Source organism: Myxocyprinus asiaticus, chromosome 45, assembly GCF_019703515.2.
Source record: "Myxocyprinus asiaticus isolate MX2 ecotype Aquarium Trade chromosome 45, UBuf_Myxa_2, whole genome shotgun sequence".
Classification (NCBI taxonomy): domain Eukaryota; kingdom Metazoa; phylum Chordata; class Actinopteri; order Cypriniformes; family Catostomidae; genus Myxocyprinus; species Myxocyprinus asiaticus.
This window is the reverse complement of record NC_059388.1, coordinates 18,597,914-18,609,996: the sequence shown is the minus strand read 5'-3', so window position 1 is coordinate 18,609,996 and position 12,083 is coordinate 18,597,914. Positions and strand designations below refer to the sequence as shown.

The 12,083-nt window shown below is 37.4% G+C and overlaps 1 protein-coding gene across 5 annotated transcripts in view; it reads left to right on the top strand.

Moving 5' to 3' along the window:
• Positions 1 to 6,672: 6,672 nt before the first annotated feature.
• LOC127435149 (ATP-binding cassette sub-family C member 9-like) overlaps positions 6,673 to 12,083 on the top strand; it is a 52,068-nt gene continuing 46,657 nt past the window's right edge. For 2 of the 5 annotated variants that reach the window (XR_007896136.1, XM_051688363.1), the window contains exons 1-2: positions 6,680 to 6,795; positions 10,073 to 10,163. The gene's annotated coding sequence lies outside the window, so the exon portion shown is untranslated. Of the gene's footprint in view, positions 6,796 to 10,072; positions 10,164 to 12,083 lie in introns of all 5 variants that reach the window. The other 3 variants (XM_051688364.1, XM_051688367.1, XM_051688365.1) reach the window with 3 other exon arrangements.

Genomic DNA, 12,083 nt, shown 5'->3' with positions numbered 1-12,083 from the left:
AGTCTTGTTTTGCATTTTTCCATATTAGTTTGCCTGTGTTTTGAACTTCTGCCTGTTATCGTCATTCTGATTCACTGCTGCCTGCCTTTTGACTTTGATCTGTTCCTGGATATACTCTTTGTGATTGTTTTCTGCCTGCCTCGACCCTCTGCCTGTTTTTGACTACAATTATTGGATTTGCCTAAGTTGCTGTATATTTTGAATATTGACCTCTACCTGTTGTATATTCTCTGTGACCTTACAAGTAAAGCTGCAAATGGATCTAACTTCTGGTTCTCTTGAGTCTGTTACAGTGTGTAAACCTCACTCCCCTGGCTTCAAGAGGCACACTAGCAACTGATGCTAGTGGCTGTACCCTTTAGCCTCCTCGTTAGTGCGCCCACCTCCCATGCCAGATACCTGGGTTTGAACCCTGCTCGGAGCAGGTCAAGCAGGAACGGTTATAGTGGTATTATTACGTGTTTAGGGGGGTGAATGTAACGGTGGCCAGCTGGTACGTGCTGTGCAGTGTGTGTAAACGGCCCCTGGCATCAAGAGGTGCACTAGCAACTAACACTTGAGGCTGTAGCCTTTAGTCTCCTCGTTAGTATGCCCACCTCCCATGCTAAAGACACCGGTTGGAATCCCGGTAGGAGTGGGTCGAGCGGGACTGCTTACATATGCACATTCCTTATTGAGCGTGCTTGGTGTGCGCCTCTTATTAGAGAATGCGGTTGCTAATATTAAGCTCAATCCTCAGTTATTAAGCACACTTGTGCCTCTCCCTTGTGATTGGTGTGCATATTGGTGTGCATAAATGGTGTTTATGAAGAGGACGTTATGTTTTTTTATTTTCCCTGTAACTATTTAGTGCTTCTCTTGCATTTAATTTGCAAGAGAAGCAGCAGGATCAACTCTGCAGATTTGTTCTTTCTCTCCTGGTTAGTTACGCGTTTGCTTTTTATTCTTGCACCTGTAACCAACAGTACCAATATTAATCTGTATATTATTAGGTTAATGTACATTGATGTGGTGAGCTTAGTGTATAAGAGCCTTTCTCACTGAAGGTAAGTCATTTATTTGGGCTTTAGTGGGGTGGTTTATAAGGGTTCCAATTTTATGTTTAAGTGTATTCATAATAAATTTGCAGGTGCGGTGTGGCCCTGTATGACGCTAGCTGCTGTTTCTTCATACCTGTTTCTTTACATCTGTTCCTGTGTGCTGTTTCATCAGAGTCTCTTCATTGTTTGTTTTGCCAAACTTTTTGCACTACATTTGTCTTGTTTCTGCATTGTACAGTGCAAAACACTAAATGAAAGACAGTGGAAAAACACTTTATTATAAATAACATAAGTGTGTACTCCATGCTGTTCCAGAAATGAAAACTCGACAGATACACATACAAAAAAATTTTTTATAATGATTGCTTGCCAAATAAGAGCGATCTCTAATGAGTAGGGCTCAGGTGCATTCAATAAGGCAGAAAATCAGATCCAGATTGGGTTTCGTGATAATGTGGGATATTGCGCTATAAAAGTAACTTAACTAACACTTACATTTACACCAGCACCAGCACGCACTGTATAATCCACATTAAGTGGAACTGAAACTGGAGCTGGCAGGTCCAAAGATGCGAAACTAATGCTGAACTTGTACCTTATCTCCAGAAGTTGTTGGCTCGTTATATTCATTTGACATTTGGTTTCTCCTACCTGCGCTATTTCTTATGATGGGTCACTGAACTCCCAGTGGGTTGGAAATGATAATACCACTCTTACCATTCTACTACTCCCCCACATTCGCAAGTTTACATCGTTACTATGACAACTATGTAGACGTGTTGGCAAAAGAGCAAAAAATCTGATCTGTCCACATATAACCTGCAGTTTGAACAGTCAGTCTAAAAAATGTTCCTGCAGTGTGAACAAAGCCTATGTGATTTTCTCTGTATCACTGAGATTAAGGAATGATGGATTCAATGTTTCAAATTTGGGGGAAAACCTTTTTTCTCACAGTGTGGTACATGGAACAGATGAGAAGAAAGTGTTTCTCATCCTCTCACTAATTTGCTTTTAAGCCAGAGTGCATATTCTCTGCTCTCTCAGTGTTCAGGCTTTTTTATGTCTTCCACTCTCTATTACTAGGTCATGGTTTATGTATCTGTATTATTAGAGGATTTTTCTCTCTTTAAATTGTTTAATAAGTAATTTGCCAGTTTGGTGGTTCTATTTAGAGCCGAATAACATTGGAGTTTGTTTTGGAGGTAAAATTCAGTTTTTATTGTTTTATCATGATTATCTTTTAGATTTATGTCAATTTCTTTAATGATGGTTTTAGGGTTGTAGCTGGAGTCAATCATGGGTTGAGTTTCATTAACTAGAGCAAGTGTATTTAGATGATGAGATCTCTTTCTCTCTCTCTCTCAGTTCATTTCAATTCAGTATTGCCAAAGCAATGGCTATTAAAAGAATATACAGTATAAACAATAAATATGTGGGGGAAAATGATAAGTTTAAAAACAATATTGAGCATACACACAAATGCACATTTGATAATTAAACAGTGTTACTGATTGTTTAGGTTTGTCCAGTGACTGTGCTCTCTCTCTCTCTCTCTCTCTCTCTCTCTCTCTCTCTCTCTCTCTCTCTCTCTCTCTCTCTCTCTCTCTCTCTCTCGATTTAAATTGATTGTTGTCTTTATAAATACCAAGATGCTTTTGCACATGAAGATGACAGAGGTCAGACTTCCTGTTTAGTGCTGCAGCCCGCTAGAGCTGAGCATCATATGCAGTACTGAGTCAGCTTAAATGCAGCATAGGAGATAAATTAAACCCTCATTCCCTATGATTTCACATGCGAGTAACAAAGTGAAAGACATAATCATTTTCTATTTCCTATTGTAGATGTCCCGTCATACAAAGGTCTCCCAGTATCCCAGCATTTCCTTGACATCAACTTCAGTACTAAGGTTATAATTTTCCTAAGGTGTAATAAATAGTATAATGGCTGTCCCTAGAAAATATATTTTTTATGTCAAGCTAACGTTTCCATCAACAGGAAAATTGTAATAGCACAGCTTGTAATAGAACACACTACTCATTCTTACAACACAAAAAATTAAATAAAACAAAAACATATCGCAATCCCAATTTTTATATCCAAGTACGCAATTCCACTGTTTAGAGCGTTTAGTGTTTGATGCGAAATGAGTCTTTTTATCTTTCTTTCTTTCTTTTTTCTTCTTTTTTTTAATGTTTTAATCAAGATTTTACATTTAAATGTACAGCATATGACTACATAAGGGAAACTGTATATCTTAGGTCCTGTAACTGGTCAAGTTTTCCACCATTTTGTGCATCTAATCACCATTTTGCCTTAGTTCATTTAAAATGGTCCTGCAGTGTGATAAATGAAATATTAAAAGCACAAATATTCCATATAGTCACTCAATTAATACTTGGTCATAAAATCTGCATACATACTGTAATAATTATAGAAAAATTTGCAAAATGCTGTTTAAAAGTTCTCATCACAGGACATGTCAACTTTCCAAAAGTATTTAATGTCAACTACCTATAAAATAACTAAAGATCCAAACTGGAGAAGAATAATGTGACAGGAGTGGATAACATTTATCACTCCTGTTTGTCAGTTGTGAGTCTTTAAGAGTGTCGCAGTATTTTTAATGTCACTCAGTGTATTATGCACATCACATGCATACGTGAGGAAATAGTCGATTTCTTAGCTTAGTTATGGGAAACTGAAACTTTCTCAAAGAGGTTCAACCTCGGCTAAATCTCATCCCAGGCTCTGGGTGTCACCACAGGGTCTTTGATGGCTCACACATAGGCTGCATCCTGTACTACTTCCTGTGGTTAATGGGGAAGGGGCTGAGTTGAGGCTGCCCTCTTCTGGTCTCAAGGGAGACACGGGGGATGTGACTGTTTGCACATACCACATACACACTCACACAAAAAATAGACTCATAAACCCCATACAACCCCAGTGTTTCTTCAGCCTCTCACACACCCTCACTTCCCTTGTTCACACACATTTCCACACCCCTACAGCAGTTCTCATCACACTTCGGTCTCTAAACTATCGCTGACCTTTGATTTTTGTCCCTCTGGACTTTAACTGTCCCATGAGGTCCTAAAATCTGTCAGCCAGTGGTTCTGAAGATCCTTGTACAGATTTTGTACATGCAAAAGGGTACAATGGATGTGGTCATACCATCTATAACAATGGTTCTCAACATGGGTTGCAACACAAAATTGGTTCACAGGTCTGTTCAGACACAGTAAAAAAAAAAAAAAAAAAAAAAAAGATTTACGGTAAAGTACTGGTAGCTGTGGTTGCCAGAAATTTACCATTAATAATACGGTGACCATGTAATTACAGAATGTAATTTTGATGCTTGAATATTTTATGATTCACTACAGTTTATATTATTAAATGATATAAACTTAAAATACTAACCATCTGGAATTATAAAAGGCTGCTTTTCACTTAAAAATTAATTGTTAATCACCGTAGAAATTGCAAAAGGCCACATGATGACTTAAAGTTAATCAAGAGTGGTCCTTCCAGGAACAATGACCAATACACATGTAGAAACAGTGCACAGTGTCACTCACACAAACACACACACAAACAAATCACATTTATTCTCCTGTTAAACATAATATTTACCATACATTTTTCAGTAAAAGGATACTTTTTTACTGAAGAAAAATGATGTGTTGTCTTGTTAAATATTTTATAATTTTTTACCGGGTATGTTAAGGTAACTACCCGTTAACCAATTAATGCTTTTTTAACTGTTGCATTTTTACATTCTTTTACCATTAAAATTAGGGACGTTTTTTTTTACAGTGCAGGGTCACAGACAGCAGGGAGACACGATGTGAAATGCAAATAATAAAATGTAAAACAATCATTTAAATTCTAACAATGCTGTATTTTGATCAGTCACTTGTTAGAAGCTAGCCAGACTTGGCATATTGCGTGACATGTCCTAATCCTTAAAAAAACATGAACAAAATTATCCATAGTAAATTAAAATATGACTCTAGATTTGGTTTATGGTTTTGGTATTGTGCTGAGTCGCCACATTTTATAATCTGGGTCCTGAAGCCGTGGTTGAGAACCATTGATCTATAAAATATGAGATGATTTAAAGGGATAGTTCACCAAAAAATTACAATTCTCTCATCATTTACTTACCCTCATGCCATCCCAGATACGTATTCTGCTGCAACACAAACAAAGATTTTTAGAAGAATATCTCAGCTCTGTAGATCAATGCAATTCACAATGCAAGTGAATGGGTACCAAAATTTTTAAGCTCCAAAAAGCACATAAATTCATCATAAAAGTAATCCAGACTACTCCAGTGGTTAAATCTATTTCTTTAGAAGTGATATGATTGGTTTGGGTGAAAAACAGATAAATTTTTAAGTCCACTTTCACATTCTTCTTCTTTTGTTTTTGGCGATTCACATCTCAGAACTTCATCGGGACTTCCAGCGAAACGGGGGCGAACGGCTGAACATCGCACCCCCCATCACCACCCCTCCCTGCTCAACAACTTTTGGGCCGGTTTTTATTTAAAATCCAGGGCCGAGTTCTCTTCCCAGTTCTGCCCCTGTCGCTACCTACTGGGTAGGGAGGAGAACTTTTAGTAAAAAAAGGACTTAAATATTGATTTCTTTCTCACCCACACCCAGGGCCATATTAATGCAGGGGGACCTTGAACTCTTAGGGAGGAGTCCAGTCACGGCATCCGCTACTCTATTCTCCCATGTCGATGTTTGCGGGAGGACACATGTAAGCGCGTTCAGCAGGAGACGCTGATGTAAACTAGGAAACGGTGGACAAAAACCTGTCTGCGAAACCCGTCCATGTATTGTCATAGATTAACAACATTCCACCCCTGTCTGACGACTGGCAGCGAAACAGTAAGCTCCAGGGCCCCGGAGTATTTTATACTCTTATATTCGGAGTACCCTGCCCACACCTATAATATCTCTTTTGAAGATATGGATTTAACCACTGAAGTCTTGTGGATTACTTTTATGCTGCCTTTATGTGCTTTTCGGAGCTTCACATTTTTGGTACCCATTTACTTGCATTGTATGGACCAACAGAGCTGAGATATTCTCCTAAAAATCTTTGTTTGTGTTCTGCAGAAGAAAGAAAGTCATACACATTTGGGATGGCATGAGGGTGTGTAAATGATGAGAGAATTTTAATTTTTGGGTGAACTATCCCTTTATGGTTCGCATATGTCCTTGATGAAAACTTCATAAGTTATTGTTTGTTATGTTATTTGCAATGCAATAAATAAATAGACAACTGTGTATGTTGCTGTGTTTCTTAGCATAGCTTCATCAACACTCAAACCAAAACTACAAACCTGAAACCTGAAAAAAAAAAAAAAGAAAGAAATGTATGCATCATTTCCAGTTATTCTGACAGACAATGGACCAACGCCAATGTTTCTTTTAGTAACACATTTTTCTTTAGTCTGAATAATATGATACACCTTTAAATGTTTTTGTAATCTGAGCCTGCAAATCTTCACTATGATTCCGTTATTCTTAAAGTGACCTACATCAGTGGAGACGCACTCGCGCATCGGCATACCTCTTTTGTATCTGACGCCATAGCAACATCACGCCGAAGGACTGGGGGGCGATGCAAGATTTCATCAATACAGCAAGGACACCAAGATACATCCAACATCATATTCAGTGTATTACCGGTCATGTCGGAGCATTGATCGCATTTGCTACAAACAGACACGGTTATTTAGGTGAGTGTGACTTTAATCATGGTTTATTGCATCTGACTGTAAATTCATTCATACAAATGCAGGGGTTACAACGCAGCTCAGCGTTAATCCTGAAGGATGCTAGGTGCCTTTATGATGGGTTGTCTATTTTATAATTGCGTTGCTTTGTAATTACATTTGATAGCCCGGTTTATAAATCGAGTCACTGAATTAATTTGATATCTGCGCGCGATGCGATGCTGCACTGTAACACACCAAAAACAAGGTCAAAATATGAATGTAGCCTATGTATATATATTTTTTTCTTTGTCTGATAAGCTCATGTAAGAAAGGCAGACGTGAGAAAAAAACTACATTTGTGATACTTTAATGTCAAAAGTGATACAAAATTGAATATGTACTAAATGATTTGACTCTGTCAATTACAATGTCCTCCTACTGTATCTACACAGCAGTTTTGGGCATCATGCACGCGCCTATGGTGGCCAAAAATGCTGTGTAGGCAGGCAGCTTAAGGTTTTGAGACACAGCCATAGAGTTGAAGTAGCTCTATATCTTCTCAGAAGGGTCTGTAAATTCATGCCAACATTCCTGTTCAAGTTTGGAAATCCGACCCCAGGAGCGAGCGCGCGCGAAATAGAGAGACCATGAGCAGCTGATACACCGCAGCTAAAAATAATATTCCCTGTGAATAACTTTCTACAACACCAGACAACGGGCATTAAAACGTTTTAAAGCGGGGATATTACCCCGGTAAGTGATTGTAAATATTTATACAACTGTCAATGTTGGTTTCACTGTTTTATTTACTATTCACGCGCAAAATTCTAGCGGTCAGAAATCAGAGGTAGGAAAGACAACGTCAGGATGTCAAGCAACGTTTGGCGTAATTTCAATAGTTTTCTAAGTGGGTGGGAACTTATAATAAATCATGAACAGCAGTGTTTGACACACTTGTGAGAGAGGTAGTGAGTGGGAGAGTTTTTCAAAGGAGATTTTTTATATTGTCTATTTTGATGCACTTGTCATGGGACTTTACTTTCCAGTTCACTTCATTTCACTTCACCCAAGACTCCATAAACAGCTGAGACTCTGTCATTCATTTTGGTCGGCTGCAGTTTTTTAATAACTCTTTTTTTAATGACTCTGTATTATGTTAAAAAAGACATATTGTGCTTTTCTGTGAGTCCAAATGTTTGGGGATGGTTCAAGGAATGAAAACGAAAACAAAAAATTAATGGAAGTTTTTGCAGAACGTAAACGAAAACGGGAACAAAGTCCCATTCAATTGTTCCGGAGTGAAAACTTTGTTTTTAAATGATGGTAACCGGTTAATTTCGTTCCGGTTATTTTTTTTTCATGAAACCAAAGGCCAATGGGTTTATCACAGTAAATTTTCGGAAGTACACCACTTCCTGTTGCCCGAAAAAATTGGGCTTTAAGTTGAACATAATAAGCATGTGCTTGGATCCTGAAGGAAACTGCTGCATTACACATTTCTTTGCTTATTGTACATTGTTGATTTGACCTTTTGTGACATGCTGAAGACCTTTTTGGCAACTGTATATAATAACTACATATACATGCATGATTAATCCAGATGCAAGATGCAAAATATTGAGGTTAAAAGTACATTTCTAGGTTGTGTTCTTACTTGGCAGGTTTGGTTCGATTAAAACGAACTCTTGTGCGATTGCTCTGTTAGTGCGGTTCATTTGAACAAGTGTGAACGCTGTCACCCGAACCTTGGTGCGCACCAAATAAGACTCTTCCAAACGAACTCTGGTGCGGTTCGATTGATATATGAACGCAACCTGGACCAAAGACATCTAAACGGACCAAAAACAGGAAGTAATTTGCCTAATACTGACCTCAAGCATACCTGGTTCTTCTCCTCATAGGAGCTATGTTGCCCATTATAGTTCGGTACAGGCGTCGGAACCGCCGTCAGCCGTCCTTGCAGCTTATCTTCATTTGTGTGTGCAACGGAGGAATTCCTGGTGCTGTTTTGACTTCTTTACACATTTTATTAGCTCTTCGTTTGTTCTCAGCTGGTAAAAATACCACCATATATACATATATAAATATAACGAGCGCATTTCCCCCAGCAGCCAGCATTGTTTTAGATGTTCAGCAAGTTCCATCAAAAAATATGCATCATAAAAGCTGTCCAATCAGGTTGTGACGTTTTCCTGATGCCTTTGGTTTTGTAACGTTAGGTTCGGTGTTAAAAATGCCAGTGTGAACGCTGAGCGAACCAGGACTAAATGTATCATTTTCTTTTTTGGTCTGGACCAAGAGGACCAAGAGAACTGAACTACAAGTGTGAACACACCCTAAGTCTTCACTGAATCGGTATGACTGGTTAGGTATGATGCATTAATACAGATCTGATGCTGCCGGGTTTTGACTGAGAAGCAGGTCTGTAATTAAAACAAATAATACAAATAAAATTAAATAAATAAACAATTAATAAATAATTAAAATAAAATAATTAGCATAAGATGGCGTTTATTTCAAATGTGCCAATGCAATGTGTGCATGCATGCAGGCGAGTGATTTTGGCTATTAACTGATTTTAGATGGCCTGATGTATATTTGAAATATTTTCAATATTTTGGCGGATATGTTTAATATTACGAAAATATTTACTGAAAATACGTTATTTTATGTAGGCTACGGTATACTATGCTTACAATGATTTCTATGCTGATAAATCCCTCACATGGGGAGAAAAAAAATAACTGCTCATATTTGTGCTTATTTTAGGTAAGGCAAGTCCCTTATATTGAGCTCAGTTTTTCAGACCAGGGCCCCATTTCCCAATAACGATTGATCTTATTTGTTAAGAGCGTTTTCTATGAGCAATTTTCACAAAACTGTGCTTAACATAAACGAGGCAAGGATGCACTTTAAGTGCTACTTAAGAGAGTTACTGTCCCTGAGCGAGGTGCTGAAATGTGACTGTATAGTGCTGCTCGTCATTGTAGCTTCATTATATTTGTGCGTAACTTTATAAATATTTGTTATTTACCTGACTGGAAAGTTTATACACATTTAACCAAATTTAATTACATAATTACATATTGTTTTGTCATATTGAGTAGGATAATCTGTTTATTTTACACAATCACTGCTTCGTTCATCAGGTGTGTAATTTTTATATTTTGTTTTCACAAATTGCTGTATTGGTCTGAGATGAAAGTTTCCAGGATCAGTGAAGACAATGGAGGCCCTGTGTATGGTCCTGCCAATGACAAGCATTAATTGAATATAACGAGGTTCACCATTATTGCAGAGCGCAAAATAAGGAGACGTGTGGAAGCTGCACTTTAGGGACATTCACCAATCAAAGGGAGATCTGCTCTTTACTCGCAAAAGTGATAAAGGTAACAGCAATGCTACAAAACATGTACTACACAACGCGTGGTGCGGGCGAGAGCGCCCTTGGGTATCAGAGAGGAAAAGGTTAAGGAACCAATATATACAGACTATTTCCATGCATGGCAGCAAGTTATTGACTTTTTACCTTCTCTCTCTGACGTTTGTATAATGATATTAAATTATTATAAAATGTAGCTATAGGTATTTAAATTGTATTACGTGTAATTTTGCAATTGTCCAGCAGGTGTCTGCATAACTCTGTGTCCTTACGATGTTATTAGCGCCCTTTCAATTACTCCATAGCACTCGTAAATCGACGAGCATTTTCAAGTACTACTTGAGTTACAATGGCTTTGGGAAACAGGCAGCAAAACTAAGATGAATCGTAAGATGATTCTATGATCTACTTATGCTTAGGCCTGGTTTCCCCAATAAGGATTGATCTTAGCGGTTAAGAGTGTTTTCAACAAGCGATTTTACGAACGTCCATTATTTTTTACATGCGTTTCCCAAAACTGCACTTAACATGAACGTGCCAGGACGTGCTTTAAGTGCTACTTTAGAGAGACGTTGTCCATAAATGTGAAGTGCTGAAATGTGACCGTATAGTGCTGCTCGTCATTGCAACTTCATTATATTTGTTGCGTAACTTTAAAAACTTTTGTAATTTACCTCGCTGGAAATAATTACACATTTAGAATATAATTCACCACATAATTGCATTTTTTTTTTGCAATCGTTTTATGCAGAACGATACATTTCTTTTACACAATCACTGCTTCATTCATCAGATGTGCATTTTAATATTTCGTTGAAAAAATTGCTCTTTTATATTATTATTATTATTATTATTATCATTATTATTAGCCTTTTCAGTTAAAAAATAAATAAAATAAAACCTATGTATGCTGATATTAAATGAGCATAAAGTGTAGCCATAGGTGTTTAAATTGTATAAGTTTGTCCTGCCGGTGTCTGCATAACTCTGTGTCCTTACGATGTTCTTAGCACTGTACGAGTACTCCAGAGCACTCGATAATCTTCGAACATTTTCAAGTACTACTTACTTAAGTTATGATGCTTTTGGGAAACAGTCCGCAAAACTAAGATGAATCGCAAGATGGATTCTACGCTCTACTTAGGCTTACGATGCTTTTGGGAAACGAGGCCCAGGTCACTTGTTTCTCTTGTGAGATCTGGCAACACTGCAACTGCTATATCACCCATCCTTAGCACAGAGTACTGTCATTTTAAAAAGAACATTATTAACTGTTCTTTTATATAATTCTACCCAGTTACCAATTGAAAAGGAGGCTGCGGAATACCGGAACGAAAAAATACAGTTTCTGCTCAGAACAAACCGAAATGACAAACATTGAGTTTTTAGTCCCTGGTGACATAATGATAATACATAGTAATAATTATGATATGAATAAAATATATTTTATACAAACATTTACCAAAAATGTATCAGTGTAAAAAAGTGGCAAAGCCTTTGGTTTGATGGGTCTCTTGTAGGTTTATATAAGCTATAATCTACCTGAGGATATAATTTATATTGTCCACAAACAAACAAACAAACATTACGGTCTGCTGCCATGTTATATAAAGCAGCTCTCCTAAATGAGAAATGAAACTTCTTAAATTAATTGGAAGAGGTTAAAGGCCAGTCACTGTTCCTAGATTGTGTTTGTTAATCTTGCTCTTATACTGATTAGCAGCACAAGGTCAATAGAGACAAATACTTTATCTCACCTCTTAGTCATGTCAATAATGATTACAGCCAGTCTTCTTTACCTGCCGGCATTCTGTACATTGAAAGTCAATATAGAATATCTTGATTTTTTATTTATTTTTTGGCATTGAGTGTTATTGAAATATATATTAAAATCCACCATCTAATAATTGACAACTGTTTGTTTGAT